Source organism: Python bivittatus, unplaced genomic scaffold (genome assembly GCF_059951505.1).
Source record: "Python bivittatus isolate LINGU-HERP-01145 unplaced genomic scaffold, Pbiv_v1 ctg000050_np1212, whole genome shotgun sequence".
In the NCBI taxonomy this organism is placed as follows: domain Eukaryota; kingdom Metazoa; phylum Chordata; class Lepidosauria; order Squamata; family Pythonidae; genus Python; species Python bivittatus.
Window position 1 is genome coordinate 709,509 of NW_028277033.1, and position 12,383 is coordinate 721,891.

The 12,383-nt window shown below is 38.9% G+C and overlaps 1 protein-coding gene across 6 annotated transcripts in view; it reads right to left on the minus strand.

Moving 5' to 3' along the window:
* USP54 (ubiquitin specific peptidase 54) overlaps positions 1-12,383 on the minus strand; it is a 125,749-nt gene that overhangs the window by 113,200 nt on the left and 166 nt on the right. The window contains exon 1 of one of the 6 annotated variants that reach the window (XM_088154601.1): positions 12,157-12,352. The exons of the other annotated variants lie outside the window; for them this stretch is intronic. The gene's annotated coding sequence lies outside the window, so the exon portion shown is untranslated. Of the gene's footprint in view, positions 1-12,156; positions 12,353-12,383 lie in introns of those variants that run through there. 6 annotated transcript variants of the gene reach the window in all.

Consider the following 12,383-nt stretch of genomic DNA (forward strand, 5'->3'; position numbering starts at 1 on the left):
ACTAGGTGAGCCTTTTAACTATGTTTAGTTTCTTCATACTTTTTGGTTTTACTAAAACTATATGGTTGCAGTAGAGTACTTCAGTTCATATGCAGAAAGTGTTACTTAAAAGTTTGGAATGATGCCTTGTGTCTGAGGTTGCCCTTCTCTGGAACTCAGCAGTCTTATGATAGCTGTTAGCAAACACTGTCTAAGTCTACAGTCCTCATCTGATGCCAAGCATTGTTTATTATGGCATGAGGTCTAACACTACTGGTGCCTTTCTCAGAGAATGGTTGGAAATTAACAAGGGAGGGGAAATGCACCCCTGGGTTATAGATGTTTTAAACCTGTGGGTTATATTATGGGAGGGAGTAGTCAGTTTCTTTCCTGGCAGCTATAAGCTTGTCAATTTTCAGCTATTTAACAGACTTCCCAGCTGCTGTTCAGGAGCAGTGCAATGTTGTTTTTTCTTACTGTACCATAAATCCCTTAATCTCACAAATAAATACAGTATTTATGACTCAGAAGGTCTGTTGTCACATTTCTTTTTCTGTTTAGGTGACAGTAAAACCTTTGAGCAAGATTCAAATAAAAAAAGGGAGTAGATTAACTGTAATTCTACATTTTCTGCAGATTATTCAAAGCTCATCAAAAGGCTGCTATTCCAGAGCCAACTTGCCCCCTTCTCCAGAGCAGGATGTCTGCGAAGAGAAGAATTCCGCTTGAGTATGTAAGATGCTTTACTGCAGATACAAGCAACCTTATAGGTAACAAAGAGCAGCTTCTACAAAGGCTAAGAATCAGGTTCTATACACATGTATGGCCTCAGGTTTAAACACTAAGCATTTCTCCATCCTGATTTTAATTTTAAAAATTAATTTCACACCTCCACTGATTTATCAGGATTATTATTATTATTATCAAGCTTATTATTCTAGATATCACATAAAGCACTACAGTGATGTCAATTTCAACAACTTCCTGTAAAAAAATGTTACTAGATTAAGATTTATAAGTGATTCCTTCAAAGCTTTCAGTCCTTGTGAGATTTCAGAAGCACCAATAACACCTAGACCATAGATCAAACAGCAATATTTGAGTTGAATAAACTATCAAGAAGCACTGTAAAGCAATCAGTCTTTAAATTCCATCGTTTTAATAAACAAGATCCTTCAGAACTGAGTTATTTGGAAGTAGTACTATCATGAAAGGCTCATCTTCCCCAAATAATGCCATAAATTCTGGTGGTAAAACTGGTAGGACATATTCTTTAAAAACTGGTTGAACATTCCATAGGCAGAATGGAAAGTATATCAAAAACATGTACCTTGCAGCATTGTGCATATACTGAAACTAACGGCTCCACAGACAAGGATCCCAGGACTTGCCAGGGTTCAGCACCAATAATAATTCTCAAGCTGAGTTCAGAGAAGAGCTAAATTCTGAAGTTCCTCTTTTCAGCCACAAACCAAAGTAAAAATATATGCCTAATGGTAACCCTAAAAGTGGAAAATTAGATCCACTTTTCCCAACAATTTGCACAATGGAAATCTCTCAGGGTGCTCCTGCCAAAGAATATTCAATATTTTGCAATTTAGTTTAAAATAATGGAACTGAGCACCTCTCAAAGTGTTATCAATCTTGGAGTTTAATTAATCACATGTATCCTAAAGTCTGGACTGTTTAGATAAAGTCTGGACTAACTGTCTGGACGAATTGTCTTCTTTCATTTGTATCAAAATAGGGAATATATTTAAATTTACCAGTTAAGAAACATCCCTAGGAATCCTCAAAAAGAAATTTTTGATAAGAACACGTAATAGGATTCTTGATTGACTTGGGGATTACTATTTGCCTTACTGAAACTAAAAGCTAAGAATTTATTCTTAAAAACTTCGGTATGACGAAAGAAAGAAAGAAAGAAAGAAAGAAAGAAAGAAAGAAAGAAAGAAAGAAAGAAAGAAAGAAAGAAAGAAAGAAAGAAAGAGGGAGGGAGGGAGGGAGAGAGAGAGAGAGAGAGAGAGAGAGAGAGAGAGAGAGAGATAGTCTGGTCTTCCTGGAAATTTATATATTAGGGGCAGAATATAAAGCAGACCTGATATCCCTGTAGAGTTTACAATGTAGTAATATATGCGAAATGCTTTCAATCTTCTTGTCACGTGGGCAAGTACGCTTGTGTAATGGGGTTTTAGAGTATCTGCCTTGCAGCAGTATGGATGGTAGGATGTTATGCCCGGCTTGAATAATGCTATTCTCAGCTTGGGGAAAATTAGATTTTGTAGATATCTTGCTGGTTCCCAAGTGCCCTTATTTATCCAATTTCGCCCATGTTTGGGCAGCCTATTAACTTCAGTCTGAAACTCCATATCCCTTATTCTTTGAGTGAGCAATTGTTTGGCTTGGTCATATCTTAAAGAAATTAGGAATGGTATAGAAAGCTCATATAATGCCAACTTCTGCTCTACTGCCTGTTTTCAAGGAGAAGGAAAAGTGTCTATTAAAAATAAAAGGGTCAGTCTGATAGGGAAGAATTGGATTTTCAGCCAGTAGTTTATCATCCTCCTCCAAGCCCTTACCTGGATTGCAGGCATTCCCATCTCAACCCTTAACTGGGTGTTTGTTGTTCCACTGGGTGCAGCAAGGATTGATCTCAAAAATTTTGTTTGTACTGTTTCCAGCGCATCCTTTTTCACATAAATTCCTACTTGTGCCCCATAAAGGATTTGGGCCAGTGGTTTGGCCTCAAAAAGTTTTAAGACCGCAGGAATTAATTGTCCTCCGCTTATATAAAAGAAGTGCTTAATAGCATTTGTAGTCCTAAGAGTTAGCTGTACTACATGATTCTGGTGTGCGTTCCAGGTGCTTTTAGAGTGGAATAAATACCCCAAGGTATTTAAATGCAGTAACCTGCTCTAATTTGTGCTCTTCTACTCTCCAGGATTGTTGGGTGGCTTAGCAAAGACCAGAATTTTAGATTTATCAAAATTAAGAACCAGGTGATTTTTTTCTGCAGTACCAAAATATTGCTGCTATTGCTGTTTTCAGCCCTACAAGGGTTTGTGAAATTATGGCAGCATCACCAATAGAAGAGCATGGGGATTTTGTGCCCTGCTAGTTTAGGTGCATGGAAATCCAGATTATAAAGAAGGTCTACCACTTAACTGATATACAAGTTGAAAAGAGAGGAGGCAAGAATACATCCCTGTCACACTCCATTCTGAACACTTATGTGCCAGAGAGGACCTTTGGAGATCGCACCTCACTCTTAACGTGACATTGGAGTATAATTTCTGTATCAGAAACAGGAGGTGCCTGTCAATAGCTGTGTTTTTTAATTTTTCCCAAAGGGTCTTCCTGGAAATTGAGTCAAAGGTATCTTTAAAATCTAGAAGGGCCACAAAGAGGGAGGATTTCTTTTTATGAGTATGTTTTTGTGCAAGAAGGTGGAGCACCAGAATATGGTCTGCTGTTGACCTCCCTTCTCTGAATCCTGCCTGCTCATCCCTCAGAATACGGGAAAGAGAGAAAAAGACAAAACACAGTTGCAAAAAGACTCACAATTCATAATCTTTTCCTGTGGCCAAGGACACATAGATATAACAAACAAAAGGATACTTAGAAAGAAATGTTTAACAGTAAGCACAAAACAAAAATATGAAACAAAATTAAACTACCTCCAAAGAAACTTCAACAAAAACTCAAATAAGACATTTTCAGCTTCCACGTGATTAACAAAAGATCTGCATTTTTGGTGATATAATGCAGATCATGCATGGTTTTGCATTTTGATCTATGATAATTTCAGAAGACACACTCAAATTGCATTCCTAAATAAAACAGAAGTGGTCATTTAACAAGATCACTTCCTTCTGAGTTCCAAGTGGAACTCAATTTTCTCATATATATTTTCACATATATTTTACAGCATATCATGCAGTGTTTAAGTTTTCTGTTCATTCAAGGATATATGCCAGAAATGTTACTGGATTAATCCAGTTACAATACAGTTCTTATTTAACTGATCTTTTTCTAGACTAATGGATTTTAAGCCAGGTCTATAAATTCTTATCTCTGTGGCTACCCCTTTAACAGGGCCCATATGGATTCCTGATTGCTGAACTGAAATTTCCATTATGTTGTTTAATCACAGTAAACTATGGCTTCTAGGATTAATAATCAGTTTGTTGAAGAACTAGTTTTCAACATTAACTGTCCTAGAATTACCACTGATTATTCTGGGAAATTTTAACATTCCAGATAAATCGTCTTTCTTTGTTAAAGTAATATATTCTCTGTAGTGTCTCATGACATAGTATTATTAGAGATTCCACCTACTCCTTATCAAGGTAACATCCTAGATTTGGTCTGTGCTACAGGTACACTCATGTGAAAAAGTTAAGTCCATGCCATTGAAAATTTTTCAACATATTTCAACATACACATATTTCATCTTCATTTCAACAATATTGATAGACAAAGGGGATATAACAAATATCATGCACCATTTACATTTTGTAAGCCATTATGTCATTTAAATAAATGTAAATATAAATGCAAATTTCACATGTGGAAAAAGTAAGTACATTTATCACTACCTCAAATACCTAATATTAGAATCAGGTGCACCAGATGAGGTGCAAATGGTTAGAACATTGTTAGAGATGATAGGTCTTATTGAAATCTCATTTAGTTTGATTTGCTCTTCTTGTTGAAGTGCATGGAATCACCATGCTTGGATCGAAATAACTCTCTGAGGCCTTCAGAAAAAAAGGTTATACATGCCTATGAGTCTGGGAAGGGATTTTAAAAGATTGCCAAACAACTGGACATCAATCATTCCACTGTCCAAAAGATCTCCAAGTGGAAAAGATCTCAAACAAAGGCCAACCTGCCCAGGCCAAACCATCCCAAATAAAGTTCAGCCTGAGAATAGAATACAAGATGCTGAAAAAAGTCTCTAAGAATCCCAGAATTTCATCACATAGCATCAGTTAGCTCTCACCACTAATGATGTCAAAGTACATGGGCCTACCATTAGAAAGAAGCTGGATAAATTAGTTCTTGCCTGGAGCAAACCTTTGCTGTCCAGAAAGAACATAATAGCAAGACTAAAGTTTGTTCATAAATACATAGGCAAAGACCAGGACTTCTGGAACAATGTGCTCTGGATAGATAAGGCAAAAATTGAAATATTTGGCCACAGTACTAGAAGACATACTTGGCAAAATCCAAAGAAGCATTTCATCAGAAGAACCTGATACCAACTGTAAAGGATGGTGGTAGAAATGTTACGGTTTGGGGCTGCTTTTGCTGGTCAGCTCACCATCATAGAATCCATTATGAATTCTTCATTGTATCAGAGTGTGATTGAGGATAATGTGAGACCATCTGTCAGAAGACTGAAGCTTAACTGGAAGTGGACCTGCAACCTGACAATGACCCTAAACATTCCAGTAAATCTACTAATGGCTGGGGGGAAAAAAGAGGGTTCTGGAATGGCCAAGCTGAAGTCCAGATCTAAATCCCATTGAGATGCTGTGGGGTGATTTGAAATGGGCTGTGCAATCAAGAAATGGGCTGTGCGTGCAAAAAACTTTTAAACATCACACAACTAAAAAAATTCTGCATGGAGATGTGGGAAAAAGTTCCTCCCAGTCAATGTCAAAGACTGGTAAACAGTTATAAGAAACACCTACTTGAAATTGTTTCTACCAAAGGGAACAATAGCAAGTATTAGAGCCAAGGGTGTACTTACTTTTTCCCCAGAAGGAAATGGCATATCTGTTAACTTTTTGTTCAGTTACATCTCCTTTATCTTTTTATAGAGTACTACTGGAGCAAAGATAAAATATTGTTATGTCCACATATGTTAAAAAAGAAAAAAAACTTTAATGGGGTATACTTACTTTTTCACATGACTATGGTCTTTAGTGATGTTTTTACAGAAACCCAGTCTGAGCACTTCATTGTTCATTTCATTTTTCAGGATAAAGCCCTCCTGTGATTTCCCAGAAAGTTAAAACCAGGCAATTTCCACAGCGCTTCCCAGGAGCATTAATTTATCTGAATCTGATTCATCAAAGGCACTTAAAAACAATTTATAATTTGGCTACTCAGACAGAGTTGCATGTAGTAACAACTTCTACCCCTTGTTAATTCTAGAAATGCACAATATTCATACTATAATTCAGAAACTGGAGCAGGGTTAATAGCAAACAGACATTCCAATTGCTTTTTCATGTAAGATACTCCAGTCTGCATTCCCTTGTACCTTTAATAATTGATTGGTGGCCAAGGCAAACCATCTATCATCATTGCTGGTTCTATCAGATCTATATCTGGCACATTCAATATGTTGTGCCACACAATATTGTCATGTTTATGTAATTTTGGTGTAGCTGGTGTGGCACTTCATTAGTTTCAATCTTATCTGTCTCAGTGCATCTTCTTAATTTTGCATTACAATTTCATCTCCTAATCTTTCCCATTATCAGCGGAAGTTCCTCATTGCTCAGTGTTGGGTCTCATGATGACTTACAGTTAATTGTCTGCCCCTCTTTGGATGATACGGTGTGGGCATCTCTAATATTTAGGCAATATTTCTGATTGGATGTCCTCCCATCATCTTCAATTGAACATGGAAAAGATTATAGTTTTCAACTGTATTCTACCCTGATTATCTCATCCCTCACTTTACTGTTTCTGCATCTGGATTTTAAGGCTGCAGTTGCAGGTCTTAGCCATGGGGAACCTAGGAATCAAAATGGATGAATTGTTTTTAAAACCTTTCATCAAAACCAGTGGTTAAAATTTGACATTTCCACTTAATAAATGTTCATAGAAGCTATTGGTTCCTCACTTCTGAGACAGCTAAGCAACTGACTGATGATCCCATTGTGTCTCCCTTGGATTAATGTAGCAGCCTGTGGACTGGGTTACCCGAGGCCTTACTCCACCTTTTGTGTTCAGTGTTTGTACTACTCTGTACAGTACCATCCTTATTTCACTTTTCATTGCCACTCACTACTTGGTTGGAAATTTCTGAAATACATCAAGATGAACTGCTGGTGTTGACATATTGTACCCTGCAATATAGCACACACAGCGCACCTTGCTATATGAAAAATCTGCCAGTGGCTCATGAGCTTGTGCGTTTGACCCAATTACCAGGTCAGGGTAGATTGGTTCTCCTACATACTAGAACAGGCATGTTGCAGTTGAAAGCCTTTTGTTACCTTGCTCTGGTTTTTTGGAATTGATTCACACCAAATTATATCTGGCGTCAGATCTTTTAAAATTTAAAAGCACCCAAAATGGTTCCTTTTCTTGGACTTCTATGAAGCTGTTAAAATTTAGAATAAGAATTTTAAAAACTTACTTATGTAGATGTACAGATGTTGATTTTATTATGAGTCATGGGGCTGAGTCTGAGGCTCTTTACTTTAGACTGAATTTTTACAATTGTTCATAGTAAATTATAATTCACTGTAATACCTGTTTTTATTATAATAATGTTTTTATTATGTCTGTACTGCAGTTATACAGTTGCATATAAATGTACTCCTATTCCTAAGTGGCGAGATAATTAAGAAGTCATTTTCATTATACAGTGTATTACTGTCCTTATTAATGACTGATTAAAATACTATTATTTATTCTGAGTGTGGTCGAATATAGAACCTAACATCCATAAAAAATCTAGAAATATAATGAATTAAAGCCCCAAATCACAATCTTTAACATATAATTTTACAGAAAAAAATTTCTTTGGTTTATGAGATGTTTCAATAATCTTACTTAAGATTCAGATATTATTTTATTTATTCAAAAAATATCCTATTTTTCCATCTACCCTGAATATTTTCAGTTTATGCATATGAGGGCTAAAAGTAAGAACACACATGGATCATATACAAACCACACCTCAAACTTCCTGATTTTTCCATGTTGGGAGGAAGTGCTGGAGGGGTTCTATGGGTATATTATTGGATAAGGAACCCTGATCATGGAAGCAAACACAAGTAATGTTTCCTCAAAAGCTCAGATCAGGTCCGTAAGAGTGGCAAAAGGAACGGATAACTGGAAGCAAGATCTGTATTCCAGGTCACTTTCCACACATACATTTCATGTGAACAAGCTATGTTGGCCTGTTCTCCTGCTATTACTGCTAATTGCAGCTTTAACAATCGTTCAAAAAAGGGAAGGATATCTTCCCATAGACTCTTGAATAGACTGAGGTAAATTATCTATTGCCTACGTGGCTTTTATTGGATGAGAAGTATATGCACTTTCATAAAGAACAACATAAAGGGCATAATATGGAACATGCACAGCATCTTTATCAAGATATATTGGTTAGCCATAATGTAACACAGAATGCTGGACTAGGCAGACTTCAGCCTCATCCAGTACAGCTCTTCACATGTATACATGCAGTAAGATTATTCAATCAGCCTTCCTAAAAAATCAGCTCCATTAAGCCACTCCTTGCCATACTGTAACAATATCTTGCGAATCCCAATATTTATCTGGCTGAATAAAGGCTTTCTCTTGGTATGCAGAAGTGATTGAGCACCAGTAGACAGGATCACATACACAGAGGTCACAACTGGCAAACGCACTTGAAGGACTTTAAAAGATTACCTCTGTGTACAGATTGGCTGATATGTAAATGGTTGTTTATATATACAGTATAGCTCCAAGTCACAGATGACTTTAAGGCTAGTATCTACACCCTGAATTGTGTCCTGGACCTTTTGGCTAAGATCAGGTGTACTGTTCCAGAACAACGGGAGGTATTGCCACTATCTTAAAAATGGGTGTGACGCCTATCTCATACTGCCAGTTAGCAATCTTTTGAGTGAACTGTAAAGTTCAGTTCTGCAAAGCAACTTCACATATAACACATGGAGGTTAACAAAGCATAGATAACAATGGCAAGGTTATTTTTCTGTCTGAAAAGTGTTACAGATAATGCATTGTCCTAAGTGGGTGGCAGGCACTCAGCACCCAAAAGAACATCAAGCATTCTAGTCATAAACACAATAGGTAATCCTAAACTGTGAACCTAACTCTTGATGTACAACCCCATCCCCATGCTGAATAGTTGCAAGGTGGCAAAAGGCCTCTGCATCTGGTCTGTCCAGCTGTGCTCAACTCTATACTCTTCATCTGTAAGTATTGATGTTTTAATTGTCTAAAAGCTGAAAGGGAGAAGTTATGTGAAAAAGCAGTGTTTTAGAAGAACAGCTCAGCAAGTGCAGTTAGAGGCTTCCTTGTTTGCTATAGTCTGCAGCATTACCTTCTGGTAGCCCTATATCAGTCCTAACCTTGACTCAGGTAGTCTACCCAGAAACTGAAAAGTGTGGGAGCATAAAAAGTTTCATTTCTTCTGTACAAAGATCAGGACAACCAGTTCAGTTTCAATGCCAAAATCATACTGAATGATAATCAAGGACCTAAGAAGTCCTGAAATTGCACAGAAAAAAGGTAGGATGTTGTGGCATATTCTAGAATATACTTATTGGATTCTATCTTGGCTTTTTGGAGTTCATCATCTTCATAGGACATGTAGTTCTGCAGATTAACAACTATATCCACCACTTCAATCTGTACTATTGAATCAATTAGTCTAAAATATAAAGAAGATCTATAATGTGATTTGGTTTATCGCAGCATATTGAACAAATTCTGTCTCTTGATGGGTTGGCATTACAGTTTCTTCCACATACGATGCTTAAAACAGATTATGACTAGTGTGATATATGAACCCAGACAACAATATTCTATTCAACAACATATTAATAGAATTTTTATGATAAGTCTCTAGCCTTGCATACCTACTCTGAAAGCTGAACTTAAAAGAAAGTTCAGAAAATGTAATACAGTGCAATGAACTAGAACAAAAACTCAGCTAAAAAGTTTGTATTTCAATATACAGTGCATTCGGAAGTATTCAGACCCCCTTCACTTTTTTCAATTCTGTTATGTTGCAGCATGATACTACAATAGTTCAAATTCATTTTTTTTCTCAATAATCTACACTCAGTACCCCATAATGACAAAGTGAAAACAGAATTTTAGAAATGCCTGTAAATTTATTAAAAAGGAAAAACTGAAATATCACATTGGCATAAGTATTCAGACCCTTTACTCAGTACTTTGCTGAAGCACCTTTGGCAGCAATTACAGCCTCGAGTCTTTTTCAGTATGACGCGACAAGCTTTGCACACCTGGATTGGGGGATTTTCTGCCATTCTTCTTTGCAAATCCTCTCAAGCTCAATCAGGTTGGATGGGGACCGTCGGTGGACAGCCATTTTCAGGTCTTTCCAGAGATGTTCAGTAGGGTTCAAGTCAGGGCTCTGGCTGGGCCACTCTAAGACATTCACAGAGTTGTCCCTAAGCCATTCCTGTGTTGTCTTGGCTGCGTGCTTAGGATCATTGTCATATTGGAAGGTGAACCTTCGGCCCAGTCTGAGGTCCTGAGCGCTGTGGAACAGGTTTTCATTGAGGATATCTCTGTACTTTGCTCCATTCAGCTTTCCCTCAACCCTGACCAGTCTCCCAGTCCCTGCTGCTAAAAACACCCCCACAGCATGATGCTGCCACCACCATGCTTCACTGTTGGGATGGTATTGGGCAGGTGATGAGCGGTGCCTGGTTGCCTCCAGACACAACGTTTAGAACTGAGGCCAAACAGCTCAATCTTGGTTTCATCAGGCCAGAGAATCTTGTTCCTCACAGTCTGAGAGTCCTTCAGGTGCTTTTTTGCAAACTCCAAGCGGGCTTTCATGGGTTTTGCACTGAAGAGAGGCTTCTGTCTAGCCACTCCGCCATAAAGCCCAGATCAGTGGAGGGCTGCAGTGATGGTTGTCCTTCTGGAACTTTGTCCCATCTCCACACAGGATCTCTGGAGCTCAGTCAGAATGACCATCGGGTTCTTGGTCACCTCTCTTACTAAGGCTCTTCTCCCCCGATTGCTCAATTTGGCTGGGCAACCAGCTCTTGGAAGAGTCCTGGTTGTGCCAAACTTCTTCCATTTGAGAATTATGGAGGCCACTGTGCTCTTGGGAACCTTCAGTGCAGCAGAATTTTTTTTGTAGCCTTCCCCAGACCTGTGCCTTGCAATAATCCCATCTCTGAGCTCTGTGGGCAGTTCCTTTGACCTCATGGCTTTTGCTCTGATACAGTATGCATTGTCACCTGTGAGGCCTTCTATAGAGAGATGTGTGCCTTTCCAAATCATGTCCAATCAATTTAATTTACCACAGGTGGACTCCAATCAAAGTATAGAAACAGTTCAGCAACTATCAAAAGGCACCCAAGCTAAATTTCAAGTGTTGTGGCAAAGGGTCTGAATACTTATGCCAATGTGATATTTCAGTTTTTTCTTTTTAATAAATTTACAGACATTTCTAAAATTGTTTTCACTTTGTCATTATGGGATACTGAGTGTAGATTAATGAGAAAAAAATGAATTTGAACGATTGTAGTATCAGGCTGCAACATAACAAAATTGAAAAAAGTGAAGGGGGTCTGAATATACAGTGCTTTCCGAATGCACTGTATATTAACAGTCTTATAAGATTCAACCCTAGGAACACTGAAAGAGAAATAATCATAGCAGAAATCAATGAATTGTATACCCAAATAAATGTGAATAGTTGCAGCCTTAATCAGGACTCACAAAGTAAATGCTTCTCTAAATGTTACAAGTAACAAAAAGGTGAAAACAAGCATAAAATTTCATAATGGCAGAAGAAAACAAGCTAACAGAGAGATCTGGGACACCTTAAAAGTCACAGTTTTATTGCGTCCTAAGGGATATCTTCTTAACAGAAGAGCTCATAGGGCAGGGAAAACATTATAACTGGCTCCAGAAGGATTAAAAAATGCAAGAGGCAGCAGCGAATCTTCAAAGCCCAAGGTCACCGTCCACCATTGATACCTAACCCTACTCCCGCCAGGGCGCCTGACACTGATCAAGCGCCCGCCCTTCCTCCCCGCGGCGGGGCGAGGGGTGCCCTCGCTAGGGACGCCCGGCTGAAACTGCAGCGCCGCTCGCAGACGCGGAGGTCAAACCGAGCGCGGGGAGCGGAGGAGAATGAGGCTGCGCGCGGCCCCCAGTTCAGCCACGACGGCGAGGAGATTTGGGGAGGAAGTCAAGGGATACCTGCCAAGCGAGCAGCGGGGCTGGAGCGCGAAGGCCCAAGGCTGAGGGGACGGAGAGAAATACCCTCCACCTTGAGGGGACGCCCGCCCGCTCGCTCTCTTCCCAAAGCCCTTCGCGAGCCACCCCGGGGGCGGCGGTGGAAGAGAAGGAGGAGGAGGAAGGGGCGAATCAAGCTCCCTTTTGCAGGGCCGCGGTGGCCTCGGGCTCAGCCCCGCGCCGGAATGACC